Source organism: Lemur catta, chromosome 9 (genome assembly GCF_020740605.2).
Source record: "Lemur catta isolate mLemCat1 chromosome 9, mLemCat1.pri, whole genome shotgun sequence".
NCBI lineage: Eukaryota > Metazoa > Chordata > Mammalia > Primates > Lemuridae > Lemur > Lemur catta.
Window position 1 is genome coordinate 86,050,243 of NC_059136.1, and position 18,132 is coordinate 86,068,374.

The 18,132-nt window shown below is 39.5% G+C and overlaps 1 protein-coding gene across 2 annotated transcripts in view; it reads right to left on the bottom strand.

Moving 5' to 3' along the window:
• Nucleotides 1-13,719, bottom strand: part of MTFR1 (mitochondrial fission regulator 1) — a 50,455-nt gene extending 36,736 nt beyond the window's left edge. The window contains exon 1 of one of the 2 annotated variants that reach the window (XM_045560586.1): nucleotides 13,620-13,719. The gene's annotated coding sequence lies outside the window, so the exon portion shown is untranslated. Of the gene's footprint in view, nucleotides 1-8,586; nucleotides 8,630-13,619 lie in introns of those variants that run through there. The other variant, XM_045560587.1, reaches the window with a different exon arrangement.
• Nucleotides 13,720-18,132: the final 4,413 nt, after the last annotated feature.

Below are 18,132 nucleotides of genomic sequence, written 5' to 3' on the forward strand. Positions count from 1 at the left end.
GCCCAGGAGTTTGAGGTTGCTGTAAGCTAGGCTGACGCCACAGCACTCACTGTAGCCTGGGCAACAAAGCAAGACTCTGTCTCAAAAAATAAATAAATAAATAAATAATAATTAGCCAGGTGTGGTGGTGTATGCTTGTAGTCCCCAGCTACTCAGGAGGCTGAGGTGGGAGGATCGCTTGAGCCCAGAAGTTCAAGGTTGCAGTGAGCTATGATTGTGCCCCTGCACTACAGTGTAGGCAACAGAGAGCAAGAATCTACCTTCACAAGGAAAAAAAAAAAAAAAGAGAGAGGCTGGCAAATCAAGTATCTGCTACAGAAACAAACAGGTTCTGCTTCCCACCAAAAATCATGAAGGAGGCCGGGCGCGGTGGCTCACGCCTGTATTCCTAGCTCTGGGAGGCCGAGGCGGGTGGATCGCTCGAGGTCAGGAGTTCGAGACCAGCCTGAGCAAGAGTGAGACCCCGTCTCTACTAAAAATAGAAAGAAATTATCTGGCCAACTAAAAATATATATACAAAAAAATTAGCCGGGCATGGTGGCTCATGCCTGTAGTCCCAGCTACTCGGGAGGCTGAGGCAGTAGGATCGCTTAAGCCCAGGAGTCTGAGGTTGCTGTGAGCTAGGCTGATGCCATGGCACTCACTCTAGCCCGGGCAACAAAGTGAGACTCTGTCTCAAAAAAAAAAAAAAAAAATCATAAAGGAATTCCTGAAACACAGAATAGAAATTCAGATGCCAGAAGGCCAAAAATAATGACCCAAGTCCTTTTACACTCACTGGCACCATAACATCCCTGCCACCCACTGTCCCCCCATCAATATATTGTATATCTAATAGAATTAAAATGTTAACTTGTATAATATAGATGAACTCACTGCAAGTGTTGATCTCCAATGAGATAAGGAGTTTGCACCAGAATATAAATCAATGCATTGCTCCCTCATCAAGAAAATCTCACTAAAAAAAAGAAAAAAAGAAAACACTGAACAAAGCAGTATGCTTTGTGATATAACTGATTTCCATTCTGATGTAAGCTCCTTATTTCATCATGACCAGAAGTAGTGTGTGGTCTACAATTTTGAGAAGAACTTTATAGACAATTACAGAGAATAGGGAGAAAATAGTAAAGATACCTCAAAGATGCCAGGCACTGGGTGAAAATGAACTGAAAAGAGCCGGGCCCTACTGACAGAAGCGTGGAAAGGAGAATGAGCATCACAAATAAAAACGAGCAGTGATGGGGGAAGCCAGAGACAAGAATAAGTGTAACAGGATGTGAGTTTAGATAAGAATCTGAGCCAAAAGCTTATGCTGGGTAAATAGGAAAAAGGGATCAGATTAAACAAACCTGGAAACCAGGTAGAAGAGTTTGAGTCAATATGGTAGAACAGTTACTTTAGAGAGTTTGCTGAGGCCAGGCGCTGTGGCTCATGCCTGTAATTCTAGCACTTTGGGAGGCCGAGGTGGGAGGATTGCTTGAGGCCAGGAGTTCAAGAACACCCTGAGCAAGAGCAATACTCCCATCTCTACAAAAAGTAGAAAAATTAGCCAGGCATGGTGCCACGCACCTGTAGTCCCAGCTACTCAGGAGGCTGAAGCAGGAGGATCACTTGAGCCCCGGAGTTTGAGGTTGCAGTGAGCAATGACGACACCATTGCACTCTAGCCTGGGCAACAGAGTAAGATTCTATCTTAAGAAAAAAAAAAAAAAACAGAATTAACTAGACTTGGTAAAGTGGCTGGCTAAAGACAGGTACAGTGGCATGGGCCTATACAGCATAGCTACTGGGGAGGCTGAGGCCAGGGACAGCCTGAGACCGGGAGTTCAAGGTCAGCCTGTGCAACACAGCAAGACCTTGTCTCTTCAAAAAAAAAAAAAAAAATTATTCAAGTGACTGACTAGAGAAACAAAGAGGTGGAAAAAATCAAATGATCCCAAGGTTCTGAATGGAGATAATGGAAATTATGGCTGTCAGACAAAGAAATGTTGAAGAGTAAAGCTCTTTAATGAAGATGAATCTAGAATGATAGAAGTGTACCTAGGTGAAATTATGTAATAGAGTACTAAGCATTGGCAGGAATATATATTTATTGATTACTATAAAATGTCCATGACTAGATCTTTGGTCAGACAGACACATTTTAATGTTATCAAGATCTATTATTGGCTGTAGAAATAAATCCTCTGAGTTAATGGGAATAAAAAGAGCCAAGGGCCAAAAATAATGTCAAAGTTGACGATGACTGGCAAAAAAGTAGGCAGGGAGAAATGATAGTTTTATGTGGGGTTTGAAAACCTATCACTTTTTTAAAAAAATGTACCATGCTATATAACACAGAAAAATGCACAAATTTTAAACAGCCAGCTCAACAAATTTTTATACACGTGTATACCTTTGTATGATAGCAGTTCCAGAACCCAGTCAATATCTACACCTCACTTAGCCAATAACTTTTACAATCATATATTAGTTGTGCCTACTGTATGTACTCTTTTGGGTCTGATTTCTGTCATTCAACACTGCCTGTGAGATTCATTCACGTCTTTTGTGAATCACAGCTCTTTCTAATTCCTAAGTAGTATTTCATTGTATTACTATAATTTACTTACTCATTTTACTGTTTGTGAACATTTGGGTTGTTTCCAGTTTTTAGGTGTTACAAATGAGGTGCTAAGATAATTCTTGCACACAGAATAGTAAGGTACACATAAACTTTTTTTTTTTTTTTTTTTTTGAGACAGAGTCTTGCTCTGTCACCCTGGGTAGAGTGCAGTGGCATCATCATAGCTCAGTGCAACCTCAAATTCCTGGGCTCAAGCCATCCTCCTGCCTCAGCTTCCCGAGTAGCTGGGACTACAGGTGCCCACCATGACATCCAGCTAATTTTTCTAGTTTTAGTAGAGACAGGGTCTTACTGTTACTCAGGCTGGTCTCTAACCCGAGGCTCCAGCGATCCTCCTGCCTCAGCCTCCCAGAATGCTAGGATTACAGGTATGAGCCACTGTCAGGCCTCATTTCTCGAGTGTTCTCTTGAGTACCTAGGAGTAAAATTGCTTGATCATAAGCCATATATAGTTTTAATGGCAACTGCCAAACATTTTACCAAGGTTGTTACACCAATTACACTCTCACAAGCAATTAAGAAAGCTCCAGGTAATCCATATCCTTGTCAATATTTGGTACTATGTTTTTTTTTAATTTTAACAATTCTAGTGTTTTGTTCACGTTTGGGGGGGCATTTTGTCATCTTTTGTGAAGTGTCTGTTTAAGTCTTCATTCATTTTTTAAAATATTTTTTAGAGCAGTTTTTTTTTTTTTTTTTTTTTTTATTGAGACAGAGTCTCACTTTCTTGCTCGGGCTAGAGTGAGTGCCATGGCATCAGCCTAGCTCACAGCAACCTCAGACTCCTGGGCTTAAGCGATCCTACTGCCTCAGCCTCCCGAGTAGCTGGGACTACAGGCATGAGCCACCATGCCCGGCTAATTTTTTTTTTTTGTATATATATTTTTAGTTGGCCAGATAATTTCTTTCTATTTTTAGTAGAGATGGGGTCTCACTCTTGCTCAGGCTGGTCTCGAACTCCTGACCTCGAGCGATCCACCCGCCTCGGCCTCCCAGAGCTAGGATTACAGGCGTGAGCCACCGCGCCCGGCCCGCAGTTTTAAGTTTATAGCAAACTTGAGTGGAAGGTACAGGGATTTCCCACTTAAGCACAGTCTCCCTACTACCAACATCCCACACAAGAGTGGTATATTTATTATTGTATAATCAATGACCCTACATTGACACATCATTGTCACCCAAAGCCCACAGTTTACATTAGGGCAAACTCTGGATATTATACGTTCTGTGAGTTTCAACAAATGTGTGACATGTATCCACCATCATAGTATCATACAGAACAGTTTTATGGACCTAAAAATCCTATGTTCAGGCTATTCATCCCCCTCCCCACAACTCTTGGCAATCACTGATCCTTTTATTGTCTCCATTGTTTTGTCTTTTCCAGAATGTCATATAGTTGGAATCATACAATATGTAACCTTTTCCAGATTGGCTTCTTTACCTAGTAATATGCATTTAAGGTTCCTCCATACCTTTTCATGGTTTAATAGCTCATTTATTTACAGTATTGAATAATATTCTGTTGTCTGGATGTATCACAGTTCATTTATCCATTCACCTACTGAAGGACATCTTGGTTGCTTCCAGGTTTTGTTTGGAGACAGGGTTTCACTTTGTTGCCCAGGCTAGAGTGCAGCAGTATCATCACAGCTCACTGCAATTTCAAACTCCTGGGCTCAAGTGATCCTCCTGCCTCAACCTCTGAGTAGCTGGGACTACAGGCACCACCACACCTGGCTGATATTTTTATTTTTTGTAGGGACAGGGTCTCACTGTTGCCCAGGCTGGTCTCACACTCCTGAGCTCAAGTGATCCTTCCATGTTGGCCTCCCAAAATGCTAGGATTACAGGCATGAACCATCACGCCTGGCCCCAAATTTCGACAATTATGAACAAAGCTGCTGTGTGCAGGTTTTATTCATTTTTTAAATGGATAGTGCATTAGTCACAGTTCTCCACAGAAACAGAACCAATTGGATATACATAGACAGACCCCGTAATATTCTGAAAATTAAAAATTAAATTTAAAAAAAAGGTGGGGGGAATGACAGGGATGCTGGGGAGATGGTTTTGGGGAAAAAAATAGATACATAGAAAGAGATTTACTATAATTGGTCCATGTGGTTATGGACCCTGGAAAGTCCCACAATCTGCCATGTGCGAGCAAGAGATCCAATAGAGTTAATGGTGTTAAGTCCCAGTCTGAGTCCAAAGGCCTGAGCAAGGACCTTCTCTGAGGACAGAAGACGGATGTCCCAGCAGAAGTAGAAAGCAAATCTGCCCTTTGCCTTTTTGTTCTATTCAGGCCCTTAAGGGATTGGTGATGCCTTATTCACGCTACAGACCTAAATGTTAGTATCTTCCAGAAACATCCTCACAGATATACCCAGTAATAATGTTTTACTAGTTATCTGGGCATTCCTTAGCCCAGTCTAGTTGGCACATAAAGTTAACCTTCTCAGACACTTTTGTTTTGTTTTTTTGAGGTAGAATCTTGTTTTGCTGCCCTGGGTAGAATGCAGGGGCATCACTGTAGCTCACTTCAACCTCAAACTCTTGGGCTCAAGCAATCCTCCTGCCTCAGCCTCCTGAGTAGCTGAGGCTACAGGTGTGTACCACCACACCCAGCTAATTTTTCTATTTTTTGTAAAGATGGAGTCTTGCTCTTGCTCAGGCTGATCTTCAATTCCCGGCGTCAAGCAATCCTCCTGCCTCGGCCTTCCAGAATGCTAGGATTACAGATGTGAGCCACTGCGCCCAGCCTTCCCCCCACCCCCGCTGTTTGAAAATTATCTTTATTTGCCAGGAAGAGATGTTTCTTAAGTCTGGACAGAGAAAAAGAACACAGAGCACTACCTTAGAAAAAAGAGATGAAATGTATTAACTCCTATAAAGTAAGAAGAGCAAATACTTGCAGAACAAACAGAAAAAAATAAAGGGCACTGACAAAAAATAATCAACGAAGTATTAATAGTAGAAAAATGAGAGTGGTGTTGTCACCAAAATAGAACAAAACAGAAAAAGGAAAATTCCAAGAAAGGCAATGGACCTTGTTAAACACAGAAGGAAGGTAACAAACTTGGTGGCCTCCTACTGCCATCCTTTCCTTCAGACTTCACTGCTTTCTGGAGCCTGTTTGTCAGTAAATACTCCCCAAATTCAACATACTCACTATTGAGCTCTCCCGGCCCTCTCCCTCCCTTAACTGAATCTTGGCTTCCCTTTAGGATACTGCTTTTCCTACTGCTACAGCCTTCTCAAAGGATTTCTGCTTGCTTTTTCTACTATATTTTATGTCACTGCTATTTCCTATCAATTATTTCTCCAAGATCTTTTAAAAACCCTTCCGCAAAGGCAAAACTACCTAGAGTGCAAACAACTTTCTATTTCTTACCCTGTGATGTCATTATATGGGTATTTGCTTTGTGATCATTTATTGAGCTGTACATTTTATATTTGTGCATTTTTCTGTGTTATACTTCAAAATAAGGTTTAAAAGACATTATTAAGAACCAGGCTGCATTTTGTTTTCTAGGGTCCATATGAATGAATATTTATATACACACACACATATTCAACTCCTAGAAATTTTATGAAGATAGTATAGGCTTATAATCTAGTCTACTCTAGCAAGACTATAATAGCAAATTTCTTTTTGTGGGGAGGGCTGGTTGGCAACTGGTAGAAGAGAAAACCAAGAGTAAATGAGAAATAAACTTTGAAAACAGATTTTCTTTTTCCTCCACAAACGCTGTGAAAATATATAATAGTGTATAGCTAGACTAATTAAGACTTACGCAGTCAAATCAAAGATAATATAATACTGCCTTCAACTAACATAATATCTGTTTTGAGACAGCTGTAATAATAAAAAGGTAGCCACAATAAATAGTTTCACAGTAATCTTGTTTGCAATAATGACAAGACTGTCACTAGGCCAGGTGCAATGGTTCATGCCTGTAAACCCAGCACTTTGGGAGGCAGAAGCCAGAGGATCCCTTGAGGCCAAAAGTTCCAAGACCAGCCTGGGCAACACAGTGACACCCCGTCTCCACAAAAAAATTTTAAAAATTATATTAAAAAAGACTGTCATTAAATTTAAAATGCAAAAAACTTATAAAGTTATAGAAATACAGCAGGAATCTTTGAGAACTATTAGAGGAAATAGCCATTTAACTATCTTTACATTATGAGAGGAGAACAACACATTCTTTAGTTTGGGAAGATTTCTAGGAAGATTTAATAGAACAATCTTAGTTATTTGGTTTGCTAAATCATCATTAGAATAATGTTTACTATTCTCAGAACACTAAGAGATTAGGTAAACCATACCAGTGCATCCTAAATGCCAGTCCACATTTTAAGGCCAATCGATGATGCAAAACAAAAGGACCATAAAATAAAAAAACAAAAACAAACAAAAAACCTATTTAATTTAAAGTTACTGTCTTTTATTTTGAGAAAATGTCCTTCTTACACTTTTGGTGTAAAAGTCCCTTTTCTTTTAGTATATGAAGACAGTAGATGGATGTTATTTGATTTTTTAAAATATGCCCTTACTTGTCACAACATAAAACTGTCAACCCTATGTCAACTCCCTACCCTACTTTTTGGAAATTAAACTTTAAAATTCAAGTCTAGTGACCATTGCTATATCTCATATCAGTCTAATTGAGACTTTAAGTCAGAACATTTTGCCATACTATAAAACAATAACATAGTATTCAACCTGTGGGCACAATTTCCTGGCAGTAATTTAGAATTAATATTGTATACTGTTCATACAAAATTAAGTACACTGCTATGTTCCCATTACCCAGCACAGAACCTGACATATAATGTCATTTTTTTCAGTACACAAATGAATAAATCTCATGATCTGTACTACATCTCTCAACAAAAAAGGAAAACTATTAAGAGGTTTATGAACATAAGCTAATTAAAACTCAACGAAAAGTCTTTCAAGTTAATGGCCTTTAGATAAGAAATTAAACTTCTGAAGGACATTTTGAGGTTATCTTTCCCTCTGTATTATAAAAGAATTCCCATACAGAGGGTGGTGAGAAAAAATAAATAAAAAAGACTGGGATATAGGGGTTATATTTCCATTTAACTAAAAGTCTGCCATTTTTCATGTGAGGATCTCTAAAATATAACCCCATAGTGAATGACATAGGTTTTTCTTCTTAAAGTATTTGTGTTATTTTAAGCAGCCCCATGCAAATGAATAAATATTCTGGCGTATATTTTAAAACAATCTTTTGAAAAGACTTTTCAAATATCTTAAATGACCCTGGAATGGACATCAATAGAAGCAAACAATGACCATTTAATTATCTTTACATCATGAAAGAGAAGTCAACAATATGTTTCACTGACTAAAAATGCTGTCCTTAGGCCCAAGGAAGTGATGAAAATTCACTGTACAAAGGTGATTTTGATAAGTTGTATAGTAATTATTGTCCCCTGCATATTATGTGTATAAAAAATTGCTTTACTGGAAAAACTCAGTAAATTATACCTTTATAAATGAAGATGTTTAGTTTTTGAAAGCTGGTAAGGTTATTTACTGAAGCATTAGTAATGAAAGAAAATCTAGAGGCAATCTAAATGTCATTCAATAGGGAAATAGCAGACATGGTGTACACCTGTAGTCCCAGCTACTCAGTGGCTGAGGCAGGAGGATCACTTGAGCTCAGGAGTTTGAGGTTGCAGTGAGCTATGATGATGCCACTGCACTGTAGCCCAGGCAAAAGTGCAAGACCCTTTCTCAATTAACAAAAAATAGGGAAACAGTTAAAATAAATTCAGTATGGCCATTCTAAGTTTATGGCCATTAAACAAAGAAGATAGAGATATACATGAAAGGATTTTCATGATAAAATGCTGAATGAAAAAAATTACAAACTAAATTATATACATGATTCCATTAAAAAAAATGGACATGGTAGTTCATACCTGTAGTCCCTGATTTTGGGAGGCCAAGGTGGGAGAATCACTTGAGCCCAGGAGTTGGAGGTTACAGTGAGCTATGATGATGCCACTGCACTCCAGCCTGGGCGACAGAGTGACAGCCTGTCTCTAAATAAAACAACAACAGCAACAATAATAATAATAAATAAAAATAATTAGCAACGGAAATAGTGATAAAATAGATGTTTTGTGTACACACACAGAAAAAGATTGAAAAATATACCAAAGCTTAACATTAACTATATTTGAGGGTTGGTAGTGAGTGAGATTCTCTACCTTTTTTTTCTTTTTTATCTTTATGCACTTATACATTGTTTTTATGTTTTTTTCAATAGGCTATATGTACTACTTTTGTAATTTTTAAAGACTAGTAATATTTTTTAAATTAAGTAAATGAAATCTAAAAAGTAGTCACATAAACATAATTTAAACTTTGGCTTATGTAAGCAAATAATAATATAAACTTCGAAGAAACCTTATAGGCCACATTAGTATTTCCCAACTTCAAACATTCATACTTGCTTCATGATTTTAGTCACATCTGGATGCTCTTAATATTTTAGTTTAAATCAACTCACTATTTTAAAAGTTAAATAAATTTAGCCTCATCCCAAGCAATAATATCTATACAAAGCTTGTTATTCTGGGATGTTTTCCATAATACACTTAAAATACTAATACTTAACTACAGATTACACTCCTTTTCTGAGCAAAAACAGAGATAAAAAGGGATATCTTGGCTAAAATAAATACAAAGTTGATTCCTGTTTCACCTCAAATCATCTCTCTAGGACACCACATTATAGAGTTGTCCCTTTGTATCCATGAGGGATTGGTTCCAGGACCCGTGTATACCAAAATCCACAGATGCTTAAGTCCCTTATATAAAATGGTGTCGTATTTGCAAACAACCTACACACATCCTCTCATACACTTAAAAGCATCTCTAGATTTCTTATAGTACATAATACAAAACACAATGTAAATGCTATTTAAATAGTTGTTAGACTGTATTATTGGTATTTTTTATATTGTTGTATTATTTTTAATTATTATTTTTCAAAGATTTTCCATTCTTGGATACAGAACCCACGGATACGGAAGGCTGACTGTATACCCTATCAGTATTTACCAGTATGTAAGAAATCCATTTCAAAGAGTAACTAATAAAATTTCTTAAAGGTTAATATAAAAGTATGTATTATAATGTATGTTTCTTCAATCATAGATATTTTATTCTTTTAGTTTTTTGAGACAGAGTCTTGCTTGGTAGTCCTGGTGAGAGTGCAATAGCATCATCATAGATCACTGTATACTCAAACTCCTGGGCTCAAGCAATCCTCCTGCCTCAGCTTCCCAAGTAGCTGGGACTACAGGCACATGCTACCATTTCCAGCCAATTTTTTCTATTTTTTGGTAGAGATGGGGTCTCACTCTTGCTCAGACTGGTCTCGAACTCCTGAGCTCAAGTGATCCTCCCACTTTGGCCTCCCAGAGTGCTAGGATTACAGGCATGAGCCACGACGCTTGGCCAATCATAGAGATTTAATTTAACTATTCTATTTGTTTAACTTTTTACATTTTTACCACAACCAACTCGCACTAGTCAAATCCAGTTATAGAAATTAATCTGTTAAATGATATCAAATATTTATGCAATACAATTTGTTTGGTAATACTGACTTACAGATTGGCAGCCAATGACTTCAGTATTGTAAATTAAGGAACTGTTTCAGAGGTGGCATGTTCTAGTCCCTAAAACAGCAGCTTTGAGTGCTCTCCCAGCTCATACATACATTTCACTTTACTAGCCACTCTGCAGGTTTTAAGAGAAAAGAATACACAGTAATTGAGAAACCTACCTGCAACTTAATGTAACAAATGATTTATACACCTAATGAATATACAGTGTTGGCAAATCAAGAAACAAAAGATCAAAAGCCCAATGGAAAAATAGGCATAGGGCCTGAGTAGGCATTTTACAAGTGGAAACACAAATGGACAATAAAATATGTGAAAAAATGTTCACCAGTAATCAAATGTTAACTTTTAAAACTGTTACCATTTTTTCCCTACCAAAGCATCATCAGTGGTTTTCATTAAATGGTGCGAATAATCGTACTTTGTTACTTATCTCAACTGTGTCATTTCTATCAACAGTACCTAATAAAAATATAAGAGAATAGTTGAGTAGCTGAGGAGTAATTAACATTTCAAAGAACAGTGATTGCATAATACTCATCACCAAGACTGACCAAGAAAACAAACTCATGTAAACTGAAGTGTACCAGCACTTCAGTACTTACTATATACCACACTGTCTTTTTTTCTTTTTTTTCAGGCTATTTCCTTTGTCCAGTCCTTATAGCCATAAATTCACCAGTATTTCCTTCATATTCATCAGGTCAACACACTAATCCTTTCACATCTCTGGTGAAGCCATCTTTGACAATGCCAGCTCACTATTTTCTTTGCTCATTAAGTTCAAATTCCTCAGATATGGCACTCAGTTTCTTCACAAATGAGTCTGGCCTTACTTCTGGACTTCAGAATTACTCCTATACAGTAGGAATCCAAAACTTCAATTTAACAGGACTTCTCCACTGTCCTCTGAATAGGCCTAGCTGTCTCATTCTAGTTCCTTATTCATTTAACACCATTTGGATGAAGATGCTGTCTTAGAAGTAGTTTAAGACTGGGAAGATGAAGGACACAGATGAAATAGTATAAATATCCAGTACATGCTATGTGCTAAAGAAGTGGTGGTGACTAGTCAGTGACGTATACTTTTCCTTTTTGCTTTCCCCTTTAACTAGCCATATATTAAAGAATAAAATTAGGCCAAGTGTGGTGGTTCACACCTGTAATCCCAGCACTTTGGGTGGTCAAAGTGAAAGGACTGCTTGAGGCCAGGAGTTGGGGCCAGCCTGGGCAACACAGCAAGACCAACATCTCTACAAAAAATTTTAAAAATTGTAAAAATAAATTAGCCAGGCATGGTGGTACACACCTGTAATCCTAGCTATTATGGAGGCTGAGGTGGAAGGATAGCTTGAGCCCAGGAGTTCAAGGTTGCAGTGAGCTATGAGTCACTGCATCCTAGCCTGGGCAACAGAGCTAGACCCTGTCTCTAAAAAAAATAAAATTAAAACTTTAACACTTATATTAGTTGAACTATATTTATATACTTTGCTCATAACTTTAAATTTAGTTGTACTAGTCTGTCACTGTTTCAAAGAAATAAACATACCTCTCTCTCACTACTGCTTTGTATCCATGTAAATTTCCAGAAATTTTTTCCATTATGAATTTGTAGCTCCATAGAAATAATTTTCCACTGCAGTTCTATTTACTCTCAACTCTTGGGACATTCAATTATAGTTATAAGCGCAAGAACTTTGCAATGATGAAGGACAAAATTAGCATCCTGACTTCTATCCCCCATCTTTTCAGCAGTGTGACCTTAGGCAAATTATGACCTCTCTGAATTTCTTTTTCCTTCAACTGTAAAATGAGGATAGTAACAGCCTTGTGCAGTGGCCCAAGCCTGTAATCCTAGCATTTTGGGCAACTGAAGAGGGAGAATCGCTTGAAGCCAGGAGTTTGAGAACAACCTGAGCAAGGCAGGAGACCCAATCTCTACAAAAAATAGAAAAATTAGCCCCAAGTGGTGGAGTGCGCCTTTAGTCCCAGCTACTCAGGAGGCTGAGGCAGGAGGATAGTTTGAGCCAAGGAGTTTGAGGCTGTAGTGAGCTGTGATGACACCACTGCACTCAAGCCTGGTCAAGAGAGCAAGAAACAAGAAACTGTCTCAAGAAAAAAAAAAAAAAAAAAACCTCACATACACACAAAAAACAAATAAAATGGAGATAATACCTACTTCATAGGGCTGTTATAAAAATTAATGAATAGCTGGAAAAAATTTCACAGTCCTTCATACAAAGAACTCCATAAATACAAATTATCAATACAATTATTACTGCTCAAAAGCAATAACACTACTGCCTAGATTATTTGGTACCTTTGATTTTGAAAACCTGAGCCACAGGGTAATGAGACTGCACTGTGGGAGTACTGTCCACATTCTTGTAGTATAAATTAAAATAGCACTGTCTACTCTTTAATGTGTGCCTTATTTGACTTAACCCCTCTAGAAAGCTAATGATTAGAGGGGAAGCCTGATTATTGATCATGACAGAAGCGTAGAAACATATAAAAGAGATGAAATGATATGATGTCTGGGATTTACTTCAAAATAACCCGAGGAGGGGAACAGGACGGGCCAGGTATAGACAACTACTGAAACTGGTTGATGACACTCTTGAGTTCTTTATACTAACTCGCTCAACTTCTCCACAGGTTGAAGACTTCCATGATAAATGTTTTTGCAAATGCCCAAAGGCCCACTTTGGGGCTTCATGCAAACCTCGGTCAGGGTTAGGAACATACATCGGGAAGTTCTGGGAGGCGAAAAGTGACACAGCAACCTAAGCCAGGTGGGGCTGGTTAAACCTCCCCTCGGCCGACCAGGCAGTGCGCTCCTCCTCCCGGAATCCGCGAGGCCGGCCGGAGGTGCAGCCGCGGCGCGCGCTCCCGGCGTCCCGGGAAAGGGAGCAACGCCCAGGGGACCGCCGCCCGGCGGCCGGCGCGGGAACTGGGGACTCCGAAAGGCAGACGGACCGAAGGGCGGGAGGGGGGCAGGCGGTGCAGGGTAGATAGGCGGGCGGGCGAGCTCAGCCCTCAGGGCAGGGCGGCCGAATTCCCTCCGCTCCGCCAAAGCCCCGGACCCACGAGGGCCCTCAGCCACTCCGGCCGCCCGAGAACGTCTCCGCCTCCCGGCCGCTCGGCACACACCCAACCAACCGGCTCACGGAGCCCGCCGGCCTCCCTGCAATTCCGAACCGCGCTCCTTCAGCTCCTGCCCTGACTGTTACGAGGGCGCCCCACCGCCGTCAAGTCCGGAGCCGCCTCCTTGCCCTCCTCGCCAACCGCTTTTCCGAGTCTGGAGCCCCACTTACCTCGACCGCGCGGCAGCCACCACCACCTCCAGCTGCTCGGGCTTCCAGCTCGGCTGTCTCGGGGCGTTGCTGCCAATCAACCAATTCCCTCCCCGGGCCTGGGCCAGGCTGACCAATCAGCTGCCTCCTCCGCTCGGAGGCGGGCACAGGGGGCCGCCGGCGGAAGACCGCCCAAGCGCCCTGAGCCTCCCTGCGCTACCGCTGTGCGCACGCGCGGGCTTCTGTGAGGGCTGCGTTCCTTCGCGTGGACCTGGCTTTGTGCCTTCGCTGCTCTGTGCGGCGAAGTACCTGAGTCCGTAAACTTCATGTCTAGGTGTTTAGGAAGAGCCACATTCTTAATGCAGCCAAAAGTGTGAGTCTTAAGCCCTTGTTAGCCTAACATGTTGAGCCTTTATTCATCCCACGCTGTAGGAACTTGCGCTCAGCTTATGCAGACCTCACATCCGACTGTGTTTCTCTTTTAGGAGTAGGGGTGCGGGGTGTACGAGGTGCCTGATGGATAAGGATTTTACTGTACCGTCTTCAGTTCCAGCGTCTGTTTAGTCCGATTCATCGGGGCACATGCTTTCTAAATAGTTGAATATTCTAGGACACTCTGGATTTCAAATAGTTCTGTCATGAAAATATGATCATTACATTTATCGCTAACTGTATTCCGCATAGTAAAGTGTGTAGGCGTGATAAAAGATTCATATGTAGGGCGAGGAACCTGTCAGTATTTATGTATGGCCTTTCCAGAGGCTGTTACTGATTGGCTGTCTCTCTTCTCTCCCATTGCAATTGATCCCTGAGGTCGTTGGTAGGGCACCAGAGCTCCGGATGTTCTTGCCCCTGCTTCAGCAAGAGCATGAATTCATTTACTCAACAAGGGCATGTTGGGGGGTGGGGGGGGGCCCACTATGACAGTAAAAAGTTTATAAAAAGCCTTAAACCACGCCCTAAGTGAGCCTATAGGATAACAGAGAGATACAAACGTAAACAACATATGTGATCAAATGTTATAATGGAATTAAGGTGGGAGTCTAGGATTCTACAGAGTGGCTCAGGGAACATTTCCTCAGGATTGAGCGTTTGGTCTGAGGCTTGATGAAAGAGCTAGAGCAGGGGTGGGGAAACTTTTCTTGTTGGAAAGCCACCTTAATTTAGCTGTAATCAAATAAGGCCACATTCAAGAAACTTCAATTAGATATACATTAAAATGCACATTATTTTGTAAAAATCTAACTACTATGTACTTAATAATTTCAAACAATGGAAACCATTTGTGAATTTTAAAGTTAACTGACCTTTTAATGACTTTGTTGTGTCTGCTTTTTGTTGGAAAGCATTTGAATATTTGGTTACAGTATGGAGGTCTGCAGTTGCAGTTAATCCTCTAGGTGGGTATCAGTCATTTATGACTTAAGGGTGTCTTGATTAAGGTTAGGAAGGAGAATGTAGATTCACAGCAATAAGTGGTTGAAAAGCAAGAAAGCATTTTTCAGGCATATTGCTGAAGGTATGGGTGTTGTACTGCATTTTCCATATTTCAATTGAATCTTTCTTAGCATCAAACAATGACTTTAAAATGTCATCTACTGAGAGCTCAATCAAGTTCATCTGTAGTTCTTTAGGTGCCTTGGTGGTATCAACTAGGTGAGGCTGAAATGCTAATTTGAGTGTGAGGTCATAATGCTCAAAGTCAGTGAACCTTTCATTGTATTCTCCAATTAATAGGTCTATTACAACTGCTTATTCTTCAAATGATTCACATATATCATCTGGTCATCAATGACCTTTGCTAAATGGGGAAAATGTTCATCTGAAATTTCCTTTTGAAGAAGTGTTTTGGAAAAAGATAGCTTTTCTCGAAATGCTTAGATTTTTTTTGCCACATATATAGATTTAGTTTACCTTGCAAAGAAATCTTCAAGTCGTTTTGATTTGACATATCACACAGAAATGCTGCGTTCCTATAGAAATCTTTCAATAATTCACATCATTCATTCTGTTCTTCATAAAATTTAACTGTCTGTTTTCGCAGAGATAAAATTTTGGCTAATATCTGTCCCGGTGACAGCCAATGCACTTTAGAATGGTGAGGCAAATCCACACTGAATACCTCATCCTTCAACATTAGTGTGTTACAAAACCCACAATGCTGTGTTGCATTTGCAGGAATACAAATACCAATACCTATAACTTGTTGCAAAGTGTCACTTAAAATAGTAGCTTTAGCACAGAGATTTTCCTATTACAAGATACAATGAAAAGAAATGAGAGCATCTGGAGCTGTTAATACTTTTTTTATCTGTGCAATAAACCTTTCATGTTTTTCTGTTATGGAAGGTGCACCATCTGTACATACACTCACTAAATTTACCAAATTCAGTCCAACTTCACGACATTTATCTTGAAAGTTGTTGAAGATATCTATTCCCCATGTTCTGTTAGCAAGAGTGCCCAAAGTGGGTAACTCTTTATAGCAAACCAAATCTTCTGTTATGACCTAAATGAAGTATAAAACCTATGCTGAATCAGTAAGAGTTGATTGATCCAAAGCCATTGAACAATATATATTTTCCTTTTGAAGTATTACATGAAGTTGTTCTAAACTGAAGGCTAATTCATGCTACCAATCACTTATGATTTTTCTTGAAAGAGGCAGTTGTTTGTACTTTGAAATGTTATCGGGGTCTAGGCATCCTACAACTTTGACAGTGCATTGTTTTGCAATTTCTATATCACTGAATGACTTCCCTTCCCCCCCCCACCCCGAGTATATAAGCTACTTAATAAATTGCTTCAGTGGTATTATTTCCAGGTCTTATTGCTGCTTGAAAGAATTGTCTTTGCTTTTGCTTTTCATCTTTTAATTTCTGCAATACAATGTTCCATGACTCTCCCTCTAATTTAAAATATTCGTGATTCTTATGGGTGTGATAATGCTGATGAGTATTGAATTTCTTTAATGTTGATATTGCAGAATCACAAAGCAAGCAAATCATCTTTTGTTTAGCAAAAACAAGGTAATATTGTAATTCCCAATTCTCATTAAAAAAAAAAATCAGTGTTCTCTTGGTCTTTTGACATCATGGGATGTTAAGCAGAAAGAATTAAAAAATACCGTTTAGCTGTGCAACTGTTCACAAATTCCACTTCAAACAGAAACACAGTGCACTCTTGTCAAAAGCTGATAACAGACTGGTGTATTCAACCCCCATAAACTCTCGCCAACCAGCCTTGTGCAGTAGTGGCGCCAGTCAGGCAGGGGAAGTTATAGAACTAAATCATGAGCGTAGCAGCTGTGAATTTAGCCCTTATGGTTTACTCAGGTTCTAGTTGTGCTGGTCAATCTGGGAGGATTATTTCGTTAAATCTTATTTTATTCTTTGGTATTTTAAATACATTCATTTAAAATGAAATAAAAATATAAAACACAAACAAAAATGTATTAATAAAAATAAAAGGATTTGTTCTGTAAGATTCGGATTCAGTCAAAAAGCCTCACTTAGGGGCCTGGGAAGGCCACATGTGGCCTTAAGGCTGCAGGTTCCCCACTCCTGAGCTAGAGCTTTGGAGGTGAAGGTGGGGGGAGCACATGCTTTCTAAATAGTTGACTATTTTAAGACACTCTGGCAAAGGTCATTTGTGTCTTCTTCTGAGATCTTTCTGGGGTGGATTTACTGCTAAGCTAATGAAGCTTGTGCTTCAGGTCCCCTGACTTGTACCAGCCCTTTCCAAGGCCTGTGAGGAACCCTAACACTGAGTTCACATGATCACATGTTGTTTTCTACTTTTTTAAAGGAAGGTGTCTTAAAGCACCCCACAAACAGGGATTGGTTTTTCCTCTCCAGCTTCCCTTCCTTTAAACTTCCCTTCATACTATGTGCCCTGGGGTGGCCCTGGACGTTTTTGGGATCTGGGTAGGGGAAAGAGAGCTGAACTTTGTGATAAGTTTCTGCTTTACTGTTGGTTCTTTAGGTGCTTAAATGGCTTCTAGAAAGCCATGCTCTGTGCCATCTCATGACACAAAGGGCCCATCGACATGTCTTTTGGGACCTGGCACCAGAAGTATGTGGCAAGTGGAGGAGACAGAGGGTTTGAAATATGTTGATCCAGAAGCTAATCTAGGGGAAGACATTCTAGTCCTCATACTTTTAAAATTGTAAGCAGGATGTTTTGATTTTTATTTTTAATAAACTCTTATTTTTGAATAATTTTAGATTTAGGAAAAAGTTGCAAAAATAGTACAAAAAGTTCCTGTCCACCCTTCACTCAGTTTCCATAAGGTTAACACTTTACATTATCATGATACATTTACAAAACTAAAGAGCCAACATTGGTACATTACTATTTATTAAACTGAAGACTTTATTCGAGTTTTACTAATGTCCTTTTTCTGTTCCAGGATCCAATCCAAGATAACATTTTGCATTTAGTCATCATGTATCCTTTGTTTCCTCCGGTCTGTGGCATTTTTGTAGTCTTTTATTCGGTTTTCTGACCTGGAAATGACCAAGACAGTTTTGAA